Source organism: Podarcis tiliguerta (genome assembly GCF_965153285.1).
Source record: "Podarcis tiliguerta genome assembly, chromosome: 8".
Classification (NCBI taxonomy): domain Eukaryota; kingdom Metazoa; phylum Chordata; class Lepidosauria; order Squamata; family Lacertidae; genus Podarcis; species Podarcis tiliguerta.
In genome coordinates, this window is record NC_139541.1 from 56126671 (window position 1) to 56148797 (window position 22127).

A 22127-nucleotide genomic window follows, 5' to 3' on the forward strand; every position below is an offset into this window, starting at 1 on the left:
CAGCCCAATGCATGTGGCAGGCCACACTCCAGAACTTGTTTTCTCAACTGGATAGGAAGAAGGTGCTCTGAAAGTGGGGGATCTAGACATCAGTCTCTTGTTATGGCCAGATCACTTCCTGTTGAAATTAAGGGCTTATACATACTTGGCTTTCCTCCGCTCCTTCCAGACATAGGTAAAGGTAAAGGGACCCCTGACCATTAGGTCCAGTCGCGGACGACTCTGAGGTTGTGGCGCTCATCTTGCTTTACTGGTCGAGGGAGCCAGTGTACAGCTTCCGGGTCATGTGGCCAGCATGACTAAGCCGCTTCTGGCGAACCAGAGCAGCGCACGGAAAGGTACCTATCTATCTACTTGAACTTGACGTGCTTTCGAATTGCTAGGTGGGCAGGAGCAGGGACCGAACAATGGGAGCTCACCCCATCGCAGGGATTCAAACTGCTGACCTTTTGATCAGTGAGCCCTAGACTCAGTGGTTTAGACCACAGCGCCACCCGCATCCCATGACATGGATTGCACTTAAAAGCTGTGTGTCCAAGCTAGAGTCAGATAATAGTTTTCCAGAGAATTAAATAGGCATCAGTCCTGTCCCAGGAGTATACACAAACATTTATTTTATCCTATGGTCTTATTTGGCCAAACAGGTGCAGCAGGTTTCTTATGCAATAACAAAACCTGAAAAACCTTTTTGACCAGCAATGAAAGTGAAATTTGATTCCTCTTTTAAGCTGCCTCCAGCCCTCTACAAATGTTAATATATATCTTCAAGCTTAGTGTAGGCATGGCTGGGCAAATACTGAGAAAATGATAATAGGGAGAAAATGACCCACACAGCACTTAAATCTCTCAGCTGTGTTAATGGATTTTGCGGATGGCAGTTCAAAGCAACTCTTGCTATAGGATGCTTGGTAAGTTTTATTAAGCAGGAAAATTTCATAGATGTTGATGAGCAGAAGAGAGGGTGGCTGCTGGCAGATGCAGCCAAGAGTTGCTTGGCCCCTTCAAATGTGTATTTAAACATCAACCTAGAAATAAATGATGGATTTTCAAAGACAGTTCTGTCATGCGGAAGAGTTCCCCAGTTCCCAGGAGAAACGTCCTGCCTCATTCCTGGTACAGTCCAGTGGGGACACTACAGATGTTGCTGCATTGTAAACAAAACAAATTAATTAAAGGAAAATTAGAACATCGGCACATTCATAATTGGCTAATCCACCAGCCCCTAATATAATTAATTATGTTAATGCAGGTGGCAGCTGCCATGGAAGGAAATATGCTGCTGACGAATGCTGCCAGCAGAGCATGGGGTGTCAGAAGGGAGCCATCGCTCCTGGGTAGGGGGCTAACTGGAAGGGCCTGTCTCTGGTGCAGCTCCTGCTCCATCAACAGAGCTTGAGCAGGAGACATTCCCAGGAGTCTTTTCTCCTTTGCTCAGACAGGGAAACAGAAGTCACCTTCCCTTGAGGCAGGTGAAAACAACAAAAACCGGAAGAACGTAGGAAGCTGCCTGATGCTGAGTGTGGCTGCACTGGTCCATCTAGCTCAGTACTGTCTGCACTGACTGGCAGTAGCTCCTCAGGCTTTTCCCACCCTGCCTGGAGGTGCCAAGAACTGAGCTTGGGATTTGCATGCAAAGCAGATGCCCTACTGCTGACCTGTAGCCCTTCCCCTTAAGAGTCCAGTTGCACCTTAAAGGCTAATAGATTTCCATAGAGCAGCACTCTCCCCCAGGCTGGTGGTGCTCTCTGGATGTTTTGGATGACAGCTCCCATCAGTCTCTGCATTGCAGGGGGCTAGACTAGATAACCCTTGGTGATCCCTTCCAACTCTACAATTCTATTGTTCTATGTTCTGGAGGGCATCAGCAGCCTGGGGAAGGCTATCTTGTAGCCTAAGCTTTCATGGATCCTCAGGATTTAGTGTGTGTCATTAGGAGCAAATGCAGGCCCAGATCCCACTTCTGGGCTGCATGTGCAGAAACACTCTGCAAGTGGATTCATAATGGGAATGGGGACAGGGGACCGTTTGGATGTTCTGCCACCCAGACTCCCAAATCCTGGAGAAATAATCAGCAACCAAGTGGAGATGGCCATGCACGTGGCATGAGAGAAGAAGAGCAAGAGTTTGGATTTGATATCCCGCCTTTCACTCCCTTTAAGGAGTCTCAAAGCGGCTAACATTCTCCTTTCCCTTCTTCCCCCACAACAAACACTCTGTGAGGTGAGTGAGGCTGAGAGACTTCAAGAAGTGTGACTAGCCCAAGGTCACCCAGCAGCTGCATGTGGAGGAGCGGAGACGCGAACCCGGTTCCCCAGATTACGAGTCTACCGCTCTTAACCACTACACCACACTGGCATGTGGAAGGGTAGAAACTTGCTGGAGCATTCTGGCTAGGCTGAAATGAAGCCCCACTCTTGAAAACTACTTCACATTCCTAGTGCAGAGCAGCAGGGGGCAGCAAAGCTCCAGCGAAGCCTCTGGCAGCAGCATCATGTCATGGCAGCCACACAGAGAGAGCAGGCTGATTGTGTAAGTAGTGAGAGTACAACATGAAAACAAACCTTTTAAGGTGAATCAGCCAAGATACCACCCCCAAACACACCCCCCACTCTCCCTGCTCCCAAGCTCAGAATGTAACGCAGTCTTTTAGAAGAGCGAAACATTTGCAGCCTGGCAGACATAGAATAATAGAACCGTAGAGTTCTATGGAAGGGACCGCAAGGGCCATCTAGTCCAACTCCCTGCAATGCAGGAATCACAGCTAAAGAATCCCCGACAGATGGCCATCCAGCCTCTGCTTAAAAACCTTCAAGAAATGAGAGTCCACCACCTTCTGAGGCAGTCCATTCAACTGTTGAACAGCACTTACTATCAGAAAAGGGACGCAGGTAGCACTGTGGTCTAAACCACTGAGTCTCTTGGGCTTTCTGATCGGAAGGTCAGCAGTTCAAATCCACGCAATGGGGAGAGCTCACATTGCTCTGTCCCAGCTCCTGCCAACCTAGCAGTTTGAAAGCACACCAGTTCAAGTAGATCGATAGGTACTGCTGTGGCGGGAAGGTAACAGGCGTTTCCATGCGCTCTGGTTTCTGTCACGGTGTCCCACTGCACCAGAAGTGGTTTAGTCATGCGAGCCACATGACTAAACTGTCTATGGGCAAACGCTGTCTGGAAAGCTGTCTATGGGCAAACGCCAGCTCCATCGGCCTGAAAGCGAGATGAGTGCCGCAACCCCGTAGTCCATGGGTAGGCAAACTAAGGCCTGGGAGCCAGATGCGGCCCAATTGCCTTCTAAATCCAGCCCGCGGGTGGTCTGGGAACCAGCGTGTTTTTACATGAGTAGAATGTGTCCTTTTATTTAAAATGCATCTCTGGGTTATTTGTGGGGCATAGGAATTCGTTCATTATTCCCCCCCCCCAAAAAAAAGATATAGTCCGGCCCCCCACAAGATCTGAGGGACAGTGGACCGGCCCCCTGCTGAAAAAGTTTGCTGACCCCTGCCATAGTTGCCTTTGACAGGGGTCTTTTACCACCAGAAAGTTCCTCCTAATGTTTCGTCAGAATCTCCTTTCTTATTTGCATCCATTGGTTTGGGTCACACCCTCTGGAGCAGCACAGAACAAGCTTGCTGCATCTTCCATGTGACAGCCCTTTAGATGTGATTGCAAAGAGGACATAAGCCATGCACTGGCTGGGGCTGGTGGGAGTGGTCGCTACCCCAAACAGTACCAGGCTGGAGATGTGTGACATAAGGAATTGCTCGATTCCTGGCGACTTGAGCTGAAAGAACGATCAAAGAGCCTTGCCCCGCCTTTTCTGACCTGGGTGCTCTCCAGATGTTTCTTACCATTAACTCGCACCAGTCCCAGCCAGCACATGGGAGGTGCAGCCCCAAACACCTGGAGGGGACCAGGCAGGGAAGGCTGGCTTAGATCATTACAGTGAGAAGTGATGGAGAAGCAAGTCTGCCTAGAAGCTCATGCCCCCCTCCAAGTTGTGGGGTGGGGTGGGGGAGACAACGTCAGCTCTCCCAGAGCTTAACTCTAGTGTTCCAGAGCATAAGTGTTAAGTGTTCCAGAGCATAAGAGTTGTTAGGAGACCCCTATTCCCCTCATAAGGGACATTGGTGGCGCTGTGGGTTAAATCACAGAGCCTAGGGCTTGCCGATCAGAAGGTCGGCGGTTCGAATCCCTGCGATGGGGTGAGCTCCCATTGCTCGGTCCCTGCTCCTGCCAACCTAGCAGTTCAAAAGCACGTCAAAGTGCAAGTAGATAGATAGGTACCGCTTCGGTGGGAAGGTAAACGGCGTTTCCGTGCGCTGCTCTGGTTCGCCAGAAGCAGCTTAGTCATGCTGGCCACATGACCCGGAAGCTGTAAGCCGGCTCCCTCGGCCAATAAAGCAAGATGAGCGCTGCAACACCAGAGTCGTTTGTGACTGGACCTAATGGTCAGGGGTCCCTTTACCTTTACCTATTCCCCTCATGGAGATACAATTTCCAGAGTTTTCTGGGAAAAGGAACTGGCTGTTAAACCACTCTGCCAACTGTAGCTCTGTGAGGGGAATAAAGGTCTCACAACGACTCTCGTCACCCTACAGTTTTCAGAATTCTTTGCGGGAAGCCATGACTGTTTAAAGTGGCATGATACTGCTTTAAATGTGTAGTGCAGATGGGGAGCAAAACTAGAATGAGCTGGATCTGCCTGCTGTTTGCTCTGGCGCCACCTACTGTTGGGCTCCTCGCTTCTTACCCCACCAGTCCCAATGGGCACCAGCCACAACTGCCGGCGACAGGCATTTATATGGAGCAACGGAGACATGACTGCATGCTCTCTATGTATGCAGCTATTACAGAGTAGATCATTTACTCTCCGCCTACTTAAATTCCCAGGGAAGGACCTCTGAATGGTATTTGGCCTATTTACTGGCTGGCATGAACAGAATAATAACATAATCAGTTGCTAGATTTCTTTTTTTCTGCTGCTGCAAGGACTGGTAAAAGGATTTTGTTAATATAATTATATCTTGGTTAGCTTCTGTGCTTTATTTATATAAGTACCATATATTTTAACTCAGCGTATGTTACTAATGGCATGGTTTTGGAGTTTTAATTTGTTTTACTGGGTCTGTGACCTTATAATAACATGTGCTTGTTGTTATTTGTCTAAAGATTTGTATATTAAAAAAAAAACCCTGCTCTTACACCAAAATAAAAGGCTTCTAGAGCAGCTTATAAATCTCTCACCAAAAAAAATATGCAGTATCGTCCCCCAGACTTACTGAAAAGGCATGACACTAAAGGAAAATAAATTAGGAGGAAGGAGGAAATAAGCAAACCCAGGTAGGTACAAGTTCTTAGTTACAAGTGGGGTGGAAAACTCAAGGAGGGGGGCAGCAAAAGTTGCTGGTGCTGTGGCAATGGGTCTTGTCAGCAGAGGGATGTTTTTGCCTTTGTCACATCACATTCCTCCAACCCGCCTTCCAAGTTGCCAAATGGCAATTCTAGTTGCCAAGCAGGGCTATGCATGGACAGTGCTGCTGGAACTCTGAGCTGTGCACTCTCCTCCTGATCCATCCTGTAGCTGCTGAAAAAGCCTGCACAAAATCCATTCCTGCCCTCTAATGCCCTATTACGCCACGCAGAGCCACGGCCAATTCGAAACACTTAATTAACAGACAATTGAAGTCGTCTCTCTCTCTCTCCCCCTTCTCTCTTTCTCTTTTTCCACCCTCCTTTCTCTCCTTCCCTGCCACTTTTGCTCTGCAAAGCTTGGAGGAAATTCTTCCTGGGATTGTGATGGAGAAGAGACTAGTCAATAAATCTCCCGGCCTGCGCAGACGTGATCAGAATAATCCTGTTGCTCAGGCAAGAAGTGTACGCTGAGCACCCCCAAACTCAACAGGAATGCTGTTCGCTGGCCCAGTTCCCAGGGAATCACCCTCTCTCCTGGGTGAGATGGATTCCCCCCTGCCCCCCCGCTGGAGACTGATTCCCATGGAATCTCCCTGCCTCCCTCAAGGCTAGCCTTTGCCAACCTGGTGCCCTCCATAAATTTTGGACTACAACTTCCAGGAGTCCCAGCCAGCTGTGGCTCATGGGAGTTGTAGTTCCAATGTATCAGAAAGGCACCAGGTTGAAGGCAGCTCCAGGCACTCCCCATCCTAACACTTTGGACCAACTCAGTGCATCAGAGAGAAACTCATTCCTTTCAGCCTGAAATCTCTCCTGGACTCTGGATGGCAAGGCAGCCCATCACTGGATTTGGCCAAGAGGCGAGTTTGGGCCGTGCAGCTGTTTCTGGTTTTATCTGGACAATTGTCAGTTTGGTTGCCACCTTGTTGTGCCTTCAATAGCAGCCTGACAGGCATTATTTCACTGGTGGTCTTCCCTGGAGAAGAGTGGCAGGGAAACCTCTTCTTTAATTCCACTGTGTTGGGCTTTTAAAGACACAGGGGGAGGGCCAGTAAGGGAGGAGAGAGGAGTAGTCATGTTTCCTCTTTAAAGTGAGAATCATGATTTCTGCAGCTGTTAGAGCTGCCTGAGGGTCCCATTCTGTTCTGTCAGTGGGCAGGACCAGAGCAACGACATGTAAATGTTCCCTTTGTGCAGTAGGCTACTTTCTCCATACACTCAGACCCCACTCTCCATCCTTCATTGATAAAAGCAAGGGACTTTAAGAAGAATAAACATTAAAGGGTTGAAGGCAGAACAAAAAGCATGTTCTAATTGTTTGAACCAAGAAAGTTTTAAACCATCAAGGGAGTTCTGAGTGCTAAGAATTTTAATTTTTTTAATTCTCTGTTTTCCCGACGAAAGCGTTGCCTTGAAATTGAAATGTTGCTACTTCATATTTCCTCTGTGGGAAAGGAATGTGTTTTGATAAGAGAGAACACTGTAAAAATCCTAAGGTGGAGATGGGAGATTGAAGATCTTAAGGTGGAGACGGACTTGTGAATAAGGTGAAGAATGTTTAGTATGGCAAATATACATTGCTGGACATTCCATTCACTGTTGGCATGCTTTAGCAATTGTTTGATGAGCAAATAAAAGTTATTAGAGCAGAAATTGATGTAATGGTGAATGAAAGCAGACCAGAGAAGGATGAAATGGAAAATGGAATTAAAGAGGGCACAGGGACTTCAGAGAACAATATAAACAGGAGGTGAAATGCTATAAAAGCAAAGGGCATGATCAGAGTTCAAGGGCACATCCCAGCCAAGCAAGTACACTCAGGGAGGGTGCAAAGCAGGGCTGGTGAGGGGTGTGGCCTAGGGAGAAGGGGCGTGGCTGGGAGGGGTCTGAGGGCGAGGTGGGGAGGCCTGGAGGGCTTCTCCATAGATCTCTTGCACTGAACAAAAACCTTTTCTCAATGAATACCTCACACTCTTGTCAACGCTGCTGAATGCAGCCTTGACTTTATAGCCACCTCTGCCGGTACACATATTCCTTAGAGGAAGGGAGGGTGGATGAGTCATGTTCCAGGCATTTAGCCTTGGACTGTTTCTAAGCCACCCAGTGCAGCAGAAGCCAGACAGAGGGGGTGGGCAGTTCAAGACATGGCCCAAGCACTTAGTGCAGTTTCACTCGTTTTTCCAAATTACACCAGCAGAAACCACCCTATGCTGGAAGCCATCATACCCTGTGTCCTGAACCACGAGGTATCCGGCAGCAAGTCCCACACAGTCCAGCAGGCCAACAGGGCCAGAGAGGCCAGGTTCCCACCTCTGCAGTCAATCCAGGGGTTGAGGCACTTGGAAGTCAATCCCACACCAGCAGTCCCAAAGAGCTCCCTGGAACATCCAAGTCATGGTCCAACCATCATGGGCAGCTGAGCAGACCCAGCACCTCCGCTCTGCTGCCCTTTTATACCTTGCATGCTGACTGCAGCATCTGGGCTTGACAAGACATGGGACCCTCACCTGTTCCTACTCCATCTGAGGAATCACATCCCTCTTCCCAGAGCTAGTGAGCCCCACCTGTCCCAAGGGCTGTGGGCCCTTGCCTGACTCAGCCTCCTAGAGCTCCCCTCCCGTTGCTCCCTATGTTGCAGAGCCCACTGTGTTCATGGTGACAGGGGCCCCTCTGGCTCCGGTGATGGGTCCTGCTGCTCTGGTTCCTGTGCACTGACCCCCACAAGGGCATAGCCAACGGGGGCAGCTGTCCCCCCAAACCAAGTAAATAAAAAAAATACATAACTAACTGATCACAGATAACTCGGTTCTGCTCCCACAACAGAAACCCTGCTCCCATAAAATAAATCCTGACTACGCCCATCGACCCCCATCCCCTCACCAGCTTATATCACCCTGTATTTCCTACAGCACCCACTCCTTCCCCTTCCCCAGCTTGTCCCAGTGTGTCCCAGTCCTGCTACACCCCTCACCAGGAACCCCTTCCTCCTCCCTGTGGCCCCGCCAGTTCATGACACCCAACAAGTGAGCAGGGGAGGTGACTGCTGGAAATAGGTTGTGTTAGTGCTTTGCATCATTTACTATTTAACACATTTCCTTACCTCAGATACGTTTGCAGGAACTTGAAGCCCAGCTGGGGAGGGCAGGAAATTAAAAAGGCAAAGGTGGTTTCCATAAGCAGGATTCTAGTTGTGCAGCAAAGTTCAGTGGCTACACACCCGTGCATGGAGCCCCAGAGCTGTGGCAGGCCCATGCAAAGCAAATGCAAGTCTAGAGTAGGAACTTTTTAGGGCATGTGTGTGTGGCTAACCTTTGTTTGCCTCAAAGGCAGCAATGCCTCCCAGCAAGCCTTTCACAGGCCTAGAGATGGGAAGGCCTGGAAAACCCTCGAAAAATTTGAAAAACAACAACCCAGTTTCCCCCCTGATTTCCCCCAAAGCTGCTTTTTCCCAGAAAAATCGAAAGAAAAAGTGTGTGGAATATTCAAACTATATCAAACTGTTTTTTCTCCAATTTTTTCTGGGGGGAAAATGGCTTTGGAAGAAAATGGAAAAAATGGGGGGGACAGGAAAAAAACAGACCCCTCCAATTTTTCTGTTCCCCCCTGAGGCCTTCCCATCTCTACACAGGCCCTATGCCAGTTAGCCAAAGCCATACCTGCCAAATGCCCTGAAAACCCCCAGACCTCTTGTTTTTTCGCATGAGATTGTAATGGCCATTTTGGGTTCTGAATTCTTGTGTCCTCTCATGCCGAAAGAAACACTTTTTCAGTGCATGAGTGAGGCATGGGTCACGCGACCCACCCTGGAAGACACTTTTGTCCAGTTTTGGGGCTTGAAAAAGTTGGATGGTAGGCCAAGCCACTCCCTGCCCCCCACTGCCTCTTCTCAGGTCACCACACACTCACATACATCAGAGCATGACCCCCAGAACCCCCTTGAGGCCTTTGCCAAAGATGTCACCCCCCCCCCCCGAGCTAAGTAGCAGCAAACTCCCAAGAGCCTGGTCCTCATTGATGTGGGGAACGCACAAGATCAAGAGCAACCTTTAATTAGCACCCTGGGCGGCTTCTGAGTGGTAGACGGTTATTGTCATTGAACTCCAATCAATGGCTGGCTGAGGGACCAGTGGGATAATTAGGGGAGAATAGAGCAGGTTAGCTGGATGTCAATAGGGGGATGACTAATTTTCTCTCTTTACCGTTCAGGCAGAAGGAGGGGGCTCTGGTCTCCAAAGGCTTGGGGTGGCAAGGCAGAGGCAGCCGCTCTCTGTGGTCTGCTTCCCTGGCAGGGGACCCCCCCCCACCTCAAACCAGATTTGCTCCTGGGCCAACCAGCCACTGTCCCACCTGCATTTGCTAATCTCTCTCTGCTGCTTCTTGTTCCCTTCTTGCTTAGGTATCTATTTCTGGACAGGATCGCTTCAGATTCAGGTGGGGGTTGGGGGTTGGGTATTCACACTTGCAAAGGTAGCATGTTGGAGAGGAAACTTGCTGAGAATCAGACTCTCCCTCATTGGGTAGTTCTGAATGGGCAGGGAGAATCGGCTGGTGGTTGCTGCTGCTGCTGTTGCTTTAGATATGGCAGAGCAGTTAAGCATTTGCCCCCGCACCCTCCACCCCTGCAAGCCAAAATGCTTGCACAGGGCATAATCCTGGCTCTGGATCCCTTGAGAAGGGGCTTCTTCAACTGGTGCTTCTTCAACATCTAGTATGTTGTTGTTTAGTCGTTTAGTCGTGTCCGACTCTTCATGGACCAGAGCACGCCAGGCACTCCTGTCTTCCACTGCCTCCTGCAGTTTGGTCAAACTCATGCAGGTAGCTTCGAGAACACTGTCCAACCATCTCGTCCTCTGTCGTCCCCTTCTCCTTGTGCCCTCCATCTTTCCCAGCATCAAGGTCTTTTCCAGGGAGTCTTCTCTTCTCAGGAGGTGGCCAAAGTATTGGAGCCTCAGCTTCAGGTTCTGTCCTTCCAGTGAGCACTCAGGGCTGATTTCCTTCAGAATGGATAGGTTTGATCTTCTTGCAGTCTATGGGACTCTCAAGAGTCTCCTCCAGCACCATAGTATATAATGTGTCATTAATAGTCCCAGTATGAGCAACAGAGGCGAGGGAATCTCTCCATTTTGGTTTCTCTCTGTTTCTCATCTCTCAGTGCTTTGCATCTCCACAAACTTTTTTAAAAAGTCTTCATGAAATTTCAGAAGCATTTTATTGTGAATCCCCCCCCCCTTAATATAGACAACTTTTGGTCTGGGGTATTTTTATCTTGGCTGCATGAAGGCAGTGGCGTAGCGTGGGGGGTGCAGGGGCGGCCGGCCACACCGGGCGCAACATCGGGGGGGGGGGGCGCTCGCACTCGCAGCTCTCTGCCCCTACCTGGCTCACTCACGGGTTAGGGGGCGCAAATTACTTGCCTTGCCCCGGGTGCTGACAACCCACGCTACGCCACTGCATGAAGGTTTTCCCTGAGCACCTTGGTCTGACCATCCCTTCCCTGAAATCTAAAATAGTGCACCTGGCAGAAGGGGGCCGAGATGGCAAATGCTGCTGCATGCTAGCCCCATATTGGTTTCAAACAAACTCTGTGATTCCAGAGAGCTGACTCCCCTCCTTCTGTCTCTCATGGCTGGCTGATGCCCCCTCCCCCACTAGTTGGGCCAGTGGGCTAGTTTTCCTGCAAGCCCAGATTGTTGTGATCTCCAACCTGCTTGTGGAAGGAGTCCAGTGGAGTGTGTGTGTGTGTGTGTGCTTGTGTGCCCCTGCTGAGCCACATGCTGCAGAAGGAGGCGTCCAAACCTGGCAAACACACAGGTGGGGCAAGTGATGGCCAGGAAGGGAAATGGCAAAAGCAGGTCTGTGCAATGAGAGAGAGAGAGAGAGAATGAGTGAATGTCGATCAGGCTGGGCACACCACACAGCCTTATCGAGCCAGATTGCTGGTGGTGGTGGGGGAAGCTCTTAGGGAAATGAACTTCATGAAATAGCACCCTGCTATGAATGGAGTTTTAATGAGCAGGGGACATGGGTCTAAGTGGGCAAATGAATAAGCCTATTAAAGGCAGATGAACGGTGATGTTTTTTCATGATGCAATGAGCACTGATTAAAAGGGCAGTGTCAGTCACTTCTGGTGGGAATAGATGATAGCGCTTTCCCTTCCTTCCTGGGAGGCTTTTTTTCTTTGGAAAAGGCCTGTTTGATTACAGGCAACTGCACAAAGACATAGGAAGAGCCTTGCTGGGGAACGAGCTCTGTGGCCAGGGGTGGCCTGCCCTGTTTCAGTGCCGGAGGCAAAATGGGAAGGTGACACAGCCACTGCCTTCCACCAGAGCCTCACTTACTGGAGTTCTGCTGCTGCTGCAGCCTCTAGCAAGATTGTGTGAGGTCTTGCAGGATTCTTGCAAGATCTCTCCAGAAGCCACAGCCATGCATTCCTAGCAATAATAATAATAATAATAATTTATTTATACCCCGCCCATCTGGCTGAGTTTCCCCAGCCACTCTGGGCGGCTCCCAATCAAGTGTTAAAATCAATACAGCAGCAGGGGGTGTGGAATATCCATGGGTACACCACATCATGGGATTCTCCTGCCCAAGGTGGCTGCTTCACTCCACCTCATCTGTGGACCAGACCGGTGGGAGAAACATGATGACTATTGTGTGCTCCAGTGCTTTTTTTTCCTAGAAAAAAAGATAACTGTACTCACCAGGTTTGTGGCGATCTACCATACTGCGACAAGCTCCCTTCCTGCCTGATCTCCCAGTACCCATAAAGGCATGAAGTGGGAGGGGAAAAGGCAGGCAGGCACAGTCTCAGATTGCTTGGGAAAGCTCTGAAGAGGAGGGGACTTAGGCAACTGTGGGAAGATGGAAATCTCCAAAACTGCCTCATAGGGGCAAAACCTACTGGAGATGAGATGCTGTGCTCATTAGGCCTTGCACTTCTGTGCAGATCCTGTTTTCTCTAATAAAGAGTTATCTTCACTCACACGGTATGATTTACTGCTGGCTCGCTCCTGACACTCCTCCTCTGCCCCCCTGATGCCTGCTCCTTCTCCCCCTGCCCCACTCTCTTCGGTGCCCCAAGCTGCCTCCAGTTGCCTTGAGTAGCAGTGGAGGAGGCGGCGATGGCAGCACGGGTGTGGGGACAGAAGAGGTATCAGAGGCAGGGGGCATTTTGTGTTTTGTCTCAAGTGTGCCAGCCCTGCCTGCCATATAAGCTCCTTTACTCCTCCCTCTGTGAGACTGCTGTATTCTCTTGAAGGGACTTCTCCCTGGTCTCACCCATGAAGATTGCTAGATGGATTCAAAGACCTGGTCTTATTAAGCCTCTGGTCAGCATTTGTGCTGTTCCTGATAAATCATCTTTCGACGACGAAAAGGGAAGGCGATCTGACTGCCCTGCTTCCTCCAGTGAGCGCATCTTGAATGAACCTGTGTGGTGAGAATTTGTTTAGCCTAATGAAAACATCAGATCAATTTAGTTGCCATTAAATCAATAGCACATGATCCCTATTACAGCCGTGGTTGACAGCGAGGCCTGTTGGAGACCCCTTCTAAATCGCCCAGCTCTGACAATTGCTAAGGCCTGGTTTCCCCTGATCGAGGTCACTGGCAGCCAGGGGTGGGGGTGGGGGTGGGGGAGAAATGCCGCTCAGTTCACATTTCAGTGTGTGAACTGGCCTCATTTGCACTTCCTGAAGAAACACACAAAGCACATCGTGTCACCCCTTTGCCATTCACACTTCTTTGAATTTTGCAACAGGTGTTCTCCAGCCAAAACACATGCCAAAATGTGTACATTGGTGTGTGTGTGTGTGTGTGTGTGCATGTAAATGCATATATTTGTGAAAACAACATACAGCAATGCATTATTTAGGGTTGCCATATTTTGAAGAGCCGAAAAGAGGACACACCTGCCAACTTCTACTTTTAACTATGGATCACTATGACGACTCTGCCCATGAAAAAGAGGATGTATCCTGGAAAAAGGGGACATATGGCAAGCTTAGCATGCATCTTAGGCAAAATGGCATGCCCAAAATGTGCATAATTGGAGAAATAAGCACTGAAGTGTTTTCAAAATACACATATACACATACACATGTATATATGTATGTATGTACAGTGGTACCTCGGGTTACAGACGCTTCAGGTTACATATGCTTCAGGTTACAGACTACGCTAACCCAGAAATAGTACCTTGGGTTAAGAACTTTGCTTCAGGATGAGAACAGAAATCGTGCTGCGGCGGCGCGGCGGCAGCAGGAGGCCCCATTAGCTAAAGTGGTGCTTCAGGTTAAGAACAGTTTCAGGTTAAGAACGGACCTCCGGAACGAATTAAGTACTTAACCCGAGGTACCACTGTATAAGGGATGCTGGTGGCGCTGTGGTCTAAACCACTGAGCCTCTTGGGCTAGCCAATCAGAAGGTTGGCGGTTCGAATTCACTCAACCGGGTGAGCTCCCATTACTCTGTCCCAGCTCCTGCCTACTTAGCAGTTCAAAAGCATGCCAGTACAAGTAGATAAATAGGTACCACTGTGGCTGGAAGGTAAACAGTGTTTCTGTGAGCTCTGGCACTCATCAGTGTCCCATTGCACCAGAAGCGGTTTAGTCATGCTGACCACATGTCCTGGAAAGCTGTCAGTGGACAAACGCCAGCTCCCTTGGCCTGAAAGCGAGATGAGCGCCGCAACCCCAGAGTCACCTTTGACTGGACTTAACCAGGGTCCTTTACCTTTACCTTTTGCCTATGTATGTATGTATGTATGTATGTATGTATGTATGTATTGCAAACTGATTCAGGAATGAAGTGAACTGAATTTAGGACTGGGAAAATGAGACATTGAGAGAAGCCAAAAGTGTTACAGCCCAAAGCCCTGCCCCGTTGCAGCAACCTCTGCCCCAAGGTGTCTGCAGCTGGCGGAGCAGCCCCAGCTTGTCAACAAGGCTCCCTGAGCGGCAAAGCTGGATCCATGGAAGCATCGACTCCCTACTTACTGTCTTCTTGGCATTGAACTCCAGCTTATTGTCCCTCCTCCAGCCTCTCAAGGGCTCAGGACTCTGACCCTGAGCCCCACCATGCCTGAGGAAGCGGCCTAAGGGCAGGCCACAAGAGTCGGGCCTCCTTGTTATCCCCTCCACCTCCGTGCTCTTCGGAAGGCAGCAAATGGCAGTCACGTCTCATCAGGGAAATGTGAAGCAAATTCTGCCTGAGCAGAAGGCGCACCCCGGCTTCTCTTCCTCCCTTTACAATTTAAATGTCAAAATCATTATCTGCAGCAGAGCACAGCCGTCAACTGCTTGGAAGGGAGGTGGATGGCAGTGGGAGGGGGGCAGCGAATTGTAGGGGAAATGGCATATCCTGCTGAAAGGCTAACGGAGGGATGGGAGCAACAGGAAACCGAGGAATGTAAAAGGCTGCGCCAACGGTGAGATCCTTACAAGTAAACATTAGATAGAGTCATAGGAATGTAGAGTTGGAAGGGATCCCAAGGGTCATCTGACCCAACCCCCTGCAACATGTGCCTTCCTGTGGAACACACAGCTTGGCTCGCTTGTTAAGAGCTGCATGAGAACGCACGAAATGGCAGGATCCATTCCTTGTACAGTTAGTTCAGAACGCACAGCTGACATGCGGCTAACTGGGACTAGCTGATACCTTGGCAGTGCTTGAAGAACACCATTGCCAGCTGCTGCTCTGTTTCTGGGCACAATTCACATGCTGGCGTCGCCTTCGGGGAGAACCGTGGGAAGGTGACCCTTCTACAACATGACTCTGCCCACACGTTTAGCCTCAGACCCACTTCTGGCTGCCTGAAACGTGGGAGGTGGTTGGGTCAGCCCTTCCATTAGGTAGAGAGAAGCATTCACCTCAGGGCATGGGCGCAGCTGCCCCCCCTAGATCAAGTAAAACAATAAAAATGCTTAACTAACTGATCGATCACATTGGTCCTGCCCCCCAACAAAAATCTTGGCTACGTCCATGCCTCAGGGAGGTGGGGGAGCAATGGCATAGGGTTGGGGGACACCACTGTTTGTGCTAGATGGCCAGCCCTGGGGCCCCTAAGCTATCCTGCCATTGGAGGCAGTGGACGACACTGTCATCCCATCATCACCCGCACTGAACTAAGACCCACCTACCAGTCTGGTTGGATTCTGTAGGTGGAACAGCAAGGGGCCTGCCGTTATTATTCTTACTACCTGCCCATGGTCCCAGGACAGGCTACAATGGTGTAAAACTACAATACTGAACTCAGTTAAAATAATTCTTTATGATCAAAAGAATTGTGTGGGTCCTAAAATAAATATCTCAGGTGTCAAAGGCCTGGTAAATATGTGTTTCTTAAGTGCACCCTGCCCTTTAAGTAGTAAAATGTCTTGGAGCGGCTCTGGTGGGTGGAGGGGGAAGACGCCTTTCACAGCAGTGAGTGGCATGCCACTGTTGACATTTCCATTCCACCTTAAGGAACAGGCATGTGGAATTGTTGCATGTCACACGTCTGTTTACGTTCCAGCACAGTATGCTGGGAACTTCCGTTGTGTGTATAGCTTTTGCTGTTCTCTCTGAGACAACATGAGAGAGAGATGACATGTTTCTTTGTCCTGATTTATGCTTAATGAATCTGTAGTAGTTGTAGTATGCTTCCACAAGCCTCACACCTATTCTGTGTGCGCAGTTTGATCTGCTGACAGTGTGCCCTGGCTGAGTAAGCCCGGGTAGCTGATTTATGTTGGGCAGAGGTGATGTTCTTCGCAGCGGGATGGCAGGAAGGAGACGGCCCAGCCGGGGCTAACTAGCTGGCATCCCGGCCCTCTGCATGCCGACAGCCACTTGGGGGATGTTTTCCTCGTGGAAGTGCATTGATGTCTTTTGGGCACTTGCACAAGACCTTTGGAATTTTTTTTCAGTCTTTAAAACTTTTGCATTGCTTTAAGTATTCTTTTCTTCTTAACTGTGCGGGTGTGTCTTGTTTTATGATTTTTAACTGGGCAGCTGCTCTGGAAATATTATATATATTTCCTAAGCGTTCTTTAAATCAATGAGCTTTGCTAGATCCGACCAAACAGTTGATCCTATCCATCTTCCTTTGTCCACAGCAGGCAGCCAGCTCTTCTTGGGGGTGCCTTAAACTACCTCGACTCTGGCTGTTCATGGCAGTAGAAGTGAATGAATGAATGAATGAATGAAGAAATGCAAACATGGCTTCCTCTGACAGGCTTTGGAGTTACCAAAGGCATACCATGGGCTTGCTATGGCCAATAGCCACAAATGTTCCATGAATCCATTTAAGTTAGACAACCTGATCTGCCAATACCTTTGGGTCTCTTTGCATCCCACCCCCAAAGGGGATTAGGGGCTCTTGTCTCACTTCTCTTCCATCCAAGGCTACACAGTCACTGGACGGACCTGTGTGTTTTATTTAAGGTTTGGGTCAGATATAGGTTACATGTCAGATTTCAATTTCTCAGAGATGTGGAACAGTCCTTAATTCTTCTGTACCCCAGATTCCACGATGTGGAAACCTGATTTCTGTGGCACAGGAGTGGGACGTCACCATGATCCCAAGTGGTTTGTTTTCCTCTTGCAGCTTGGCTTGAACTTGAGCCACACTGCCAAGAAAGATGCCAGCTCATCCCAGCAGTACTGGGATGCCAGCTGCATGGCCATGGCTTCAAACCCCACTCGGATTGGCTACACTCTGGGCTGCCTGGTTGGAAATCCCAGAGTGTAGCTGATCTCAGCAGACTTCCTTGAATACACTTAGGCCTCCACTGCTCAATCCTGACCAGATTCAGTTGAAAGCAAACAGAGGCATGCTCAGTAATGCCATTTGTACGTTCTGCCCTTGGATGGTGACTGGCATGGGTGAGAGGGATGGATGGAGGAATGGAGAAGACAGTGGTCAATCAAGAAGGCCTCTCGGGTTTTGCACATACTCAGGAGATGGGGGCTGCCCATCCACAGGAATTAAGGCAGGAGAGGTGTAAACTCCAGGGGATATTTTCCTCTCTTGCCTGCCAGACAGGAGGAGAACATATTGTTGTGTATTTAGGAAACAAAATAATAAAAAAGGCAGCTGTCCTTGGTATCAGCAAAGTATCCTTGCAACTGGAACAGAGAGCCTTGTGGCACATTCAAGACCAGCACATTTATTACGGCAGAAGCTTTCGAGGACTACAGCCCACTTCATCAGATGCATGAAGTGTTATCCTGAGCTACATCTGATGAAGTGGCCCAAAGTCCATGGAAGCTGATGCCATAATGAATGTGTTGGTCTTCAAGGTGCCATGAGCCTCTTTGGCTGGTTTTTCTGCAATAGACTAACACAGCTGCTCTGGAAGTCCTTGTAACTGGAGAATGCTGAAGATCCACTGTTGCTACGCTTTTCAGAAAATGGTGGTTCTTATGCTCCCTAGCAGGGAGGGAGACACATAGGCTTCCTTCCTTCCTTCCTTCCTTCCTTCCTTCCTTCCTTCCTTCCTTCCTTCCTTCCTTCCTTCCTTCCTTCTCACTCTAAAGCTTGGGACAGGTTAAAAGCAATAACAGCAATACAAACACCAGCAAAATGGACTGCCTCTCTTCATAATGCATTGACCTGGAGCCTGCAAGTGTGCGCCTTTTCTGTGGTGGCTCCCTGTTTGTGGAGTGCTCTCCCCAGGGACGCTCACCTGGCGCCTTCATTACATATCTTTAGGTATCAGGCAAAAACGTTCCTCTTTTCCTGATTTTCATATGTCTTCTATTCCAGCCTTTTCTGATCTGGGGGCCTGCAGATGATTTGGACTACAACTCCCATTGGCCTTAACTAGCACAGGAGTTGTAGTTCAAAATTTCTGGAGGCAACCAGTTTGTAGAAGGATGCAGCCATTTTTTTTTTATTTTAAACTTGCTCAACTCCTCCTCCCTATCCTCCCTTGGCCAGTGTCAAGTCTGGCTATGTGTTATTATCTTGTGAAAAGTAGACCCATGTATGCAGTCTTCCCGTGACTGCTGAGATTCCTGGCTTTGCCAGAGATAGGCAGATAAATCTGGAGAGGACGGTAGGGAAACACTCACAGAAACCGGATACTCTGCTCTCCTTCCTCCACCCTATTTACTTTTATCTCTAATTAAGCATCTCCTTGTCCCTGTTGCTCCACTTCAGCTGCCAGGGGAAGGTAAGCAGGAAGTCTGCCCTCTGGCCTCATATTTGGGAAGCTGTCGTAATTCTCTCCAATCAGAGAGCCTAGATTTAGAGGGACAACATTTTGCTGGCTGAGTGCAATAATATCAATAACTGGGTGCTGCCAATGGCAGCCTCTTTCCCCATAGGTCCCCAGTGTGTGTTTATTTATTAGGAACATTTATAATCAAAGGTCCCAGGGCAGAATGAAAATCACAAATGAAAAATATAAAACTAATAATGATACAAGATTTTTTTTTTAAAAAAAGACAGCAACAGCTCCACAATAAACTCAGAAAGCAATAAAGTCCCAGGGAGCGGCAGTGCAGGGAGCCCCCCTCCTCTCCCTTGCTCAAAGACCAGTGCAAAGAGGTGGGTCTTCACCGGCTGAAATAGCAAAAGCAAGATGTTGGCTGGGGCAGGACATGACACCCACTAAGCCCAGTGTTAGCACTTCCCCCCTCCCACAAATTGCAACAGGTCATGGAATCAAAGAGTTGGAAGGGACCCCAAGGGTCATCTAGTCCAACCCCCACTATGAAGGGATCTTAACTAAAGCATCCATGAAATGCAAAGAGTGATGTTGCCACTTTATGTATTTTCCCCCAACCTGCAACCATGCATTGCCGGGGAGATGCAGGAGGGAAGCATGTCCAGGGGCTGTCTGGAGACAAATTTGCTGCTTGAGGGGAAGGAGAATAGTCATTTGAGGAGGGCTGGAAGACCAGTTACAAATCTGAGAAGTGAATAAGTTGTCGTGCAATGGAAGCCATACAAGGTACCTGGTTTGATGGCATCATTATCATCTACTTATTTATAAACCGTATAAACCATCACCCTGCATCTGAACAGAGAGGCATATGCAAAATTGTAAATTACAAGAACAGAGCAGTGAGACTAAGCAGAATAAAGCTGTCCAACCAGCTGAAAACACGATCTAAAATGCCAGGGCAAACAAGAAGGTGTTAGCCTGAATGCAGCGCTTGTGCCAGGGGAAGCACCTATGTGGAAGTTGCAGAATCACAGAACTGTAGAGTTGGAAGGGACCCTGAGGATCATCTAGTCCAACCCCCTGCAATGCAGGAATATGCAGCTGGTCCATACAGGGATCGAACCTGCAACCTTGGTGTTATTAGCACCATGGTCTAACCAACTGAGCTATCCCAGCTTGGTGTTATTAGCACCATGGTCTAACCAACTGAGCTATCCCACCTCCCTTGTGCCAGGGGGCATTTCAGAGCTGGTGCACCACCTCTCCTTTGCAGATGCATGAGGAACGTCTTCTAAACATGGGACACCAAGAGGTGTCTCCTCACCTGACAATCGTAATGCACAGCTTGGTACAGGAAGAAGGGATCCTTCAGGTATCCTTTAGGGCTTTCAGGCAAAGGACGATCACCTTGAACTGGGCTCAGGAGCATACAAGGAGACAACATAATTCCTTTAGAACTGGTGTCACATAGCATCAAATGGCTCACATGGCTCCACCTTGGGAAGCCGTTCCCAGGATGCAGGAGGAGACTAAGGACTCATCCACACTTCCCTTTGTCCCACAATTTCTTCCTTTTGGTCCATGGCTTCTAAGCACGGCTCCAAGACGTTTTTCTTTCGTCACACTGGTTTCTCCAGAAAACCAGCTATTTACTGCTGAATCAGAACAAACGTCAGTTCTCAGAAAACTCAGTTGATATTTGCTCCAATTAAGCAGTAAATAGTGGGTTTTCCCTGGGAAACAAAGCAAAACTTCTTAAACCCATGCTCAGAAGTCAGGGACCAAACAGAAGTTTGGACTAGCCCTAAGTCATTTTGTCCTCTCCTGCTCTGTTTGGTTGTGAGAATCTCAGTGGTGCTGCTCACCTCTTGCAAAGCTTATCTCAGTTCCCGGGCAGAGCTCCTCTAATCACTCGATGACTTGATTCAGCAGCTCAGCTCTTGCGATTCAGATCTTGCGAGAATTTGCACATGACTGCTGGGCTGATGGTTTCAGCGAAGGAGAGAGTTGCTCTACAGCAATTTAAATGGAGCGGAAATGAAAGCAAGTGACAAATTCGTCAGGAGGGTAGCTGAACAATTGTATCAATAATGTAATATCCAAAGAGGTCAGCTTAACAGGTCTCCCATACATAATACATTTTTCAGTGCCTGCGTGATTCTGGGATGCAAGCCGCAGCCTTGAAGAGAAAACCCTGAGGGAGAAGTTTCATGGCAGCTTTCTTAAAAGTGTGGCATTTGCGCAACCAGGAGCCTCCTTCTCTCTGCTCTGTTTAAATTAGTAGGAAGTAATTTAGAGTGAGGAAAATAAACCCTCTGGATGCTATAAATTAAGAAAGCAAGCGTTCCACATTTCCCAACATAACTTTAAATAAAAGCAAACCCTCCCTCAACCCCACACCAGCCTTTTGTGCATGTTGCCAAGAGATTTTAGCAGGAGAAGGACTTTATAGTCGAAAATCCCATATAACGTACTGCAAATTACCTAGCACTCATTTAAAACAATTACAGTTTTTATCCTTGGATTTTTTTTAAAAAAAGATTGTTCACTGTGGTTTAAAGAAAAAACAAAAACTGGAGGCTTAGAAAAACCCACTGTTTAATTTTTATAGCTCTAAGGGGGAGAGTGTTGCTGCATGATATGGAACGTTGACTACTACCTCAAACAGTGCAGGCGATGGAGAGGGTCTGAGTAAGTTCCACTGAACAGGAATTGGACCCGGGAACCTGGATGTCCAGAGGAGGAGGCACCCCCAGAATAAATAATGTTCCCCAGATTTCCAGCTTCATTTCTTTTTTCAAAGAGTGAGTTTCTTAGCATTTGTAGAAGAAGTATTCTTCTGGTTTCCCCCCTTTTTTTGGTTGTGATACTAGCCAGCTTCCCCTTTCAGTATTTTCCCTTGCCCTCCCTCCCTGGGGAGATCCCTGCAGATGTCCAGAAATTCGTCCATTGATCAGCTTAGCAATTGACACACATTATTTTGTAAATTTGGCAACAACACTGTAGAGTAGGGCAGTGTTATTACTCCCTCACAACAGGATTTGAAACAGGGGTTTTCCAATTTGTGTCAGACTTTTATATAATAATAATAATTTATTATTTATACCACGCCTATCTGGCTGGGTTTCCCCAGCCACTCTGGGCGGCTTCCAACAACATATTAAAATACAATAGTGTGTCAAACATTAAAAGCTTCCCTAAACAGGGCTGCCTTCAGATGTCTTTGGGGGTGCTTTTTTGATGTAAAACCATGAACATCTGGAGGGGACTGTACCAGGATCCCTTCCAAAGACACAGAAGATGTAAGCTGGGGATACACTTCTGGGATTCCCACTTTGGGTTAGATCAGCTTCCCTCAATCTGGTACCTTCTGGCTGTTCTGGATTACCACTACGACCCGGCCTCAGACAGCACAGCTGATGGGAGTTCAAAACAGCGAGAGGGTTCTGGGTTGAGGAAGCCTGGCTTACACTATAACAAAATGTGCTGGTCCTTAGGGTGCCATATGACTCTCGGTAATTTCAGAACAGGGATGGGGAACTCCAGTCCTCAGGTGG

General features: G+C 48.6%; 1 long non-coding RNA gene across 1 annotated transcript; it reads right to left on the reverse strand.

Annotated features, from left to right (window-relative positions):
• Nucleotides 1–897: 897 nt before the first annotated feature.
• On the reverse strand, nucleotides 898–2642 carry LOC310684086. The gene is made up of 2 exons (XR_014514682.1): nucleotides 2562–2642; nucleotides 898–1144 (listed from the first exon to the last, which is right to left on the reverse strand). It is a non-coding gene; the product is annotated as an uncharacterized lncRNA (long non-coding RNA).
• Between the last annotated feature and the right edge of the window lie 19485 nt (nucleotides 2643–22127).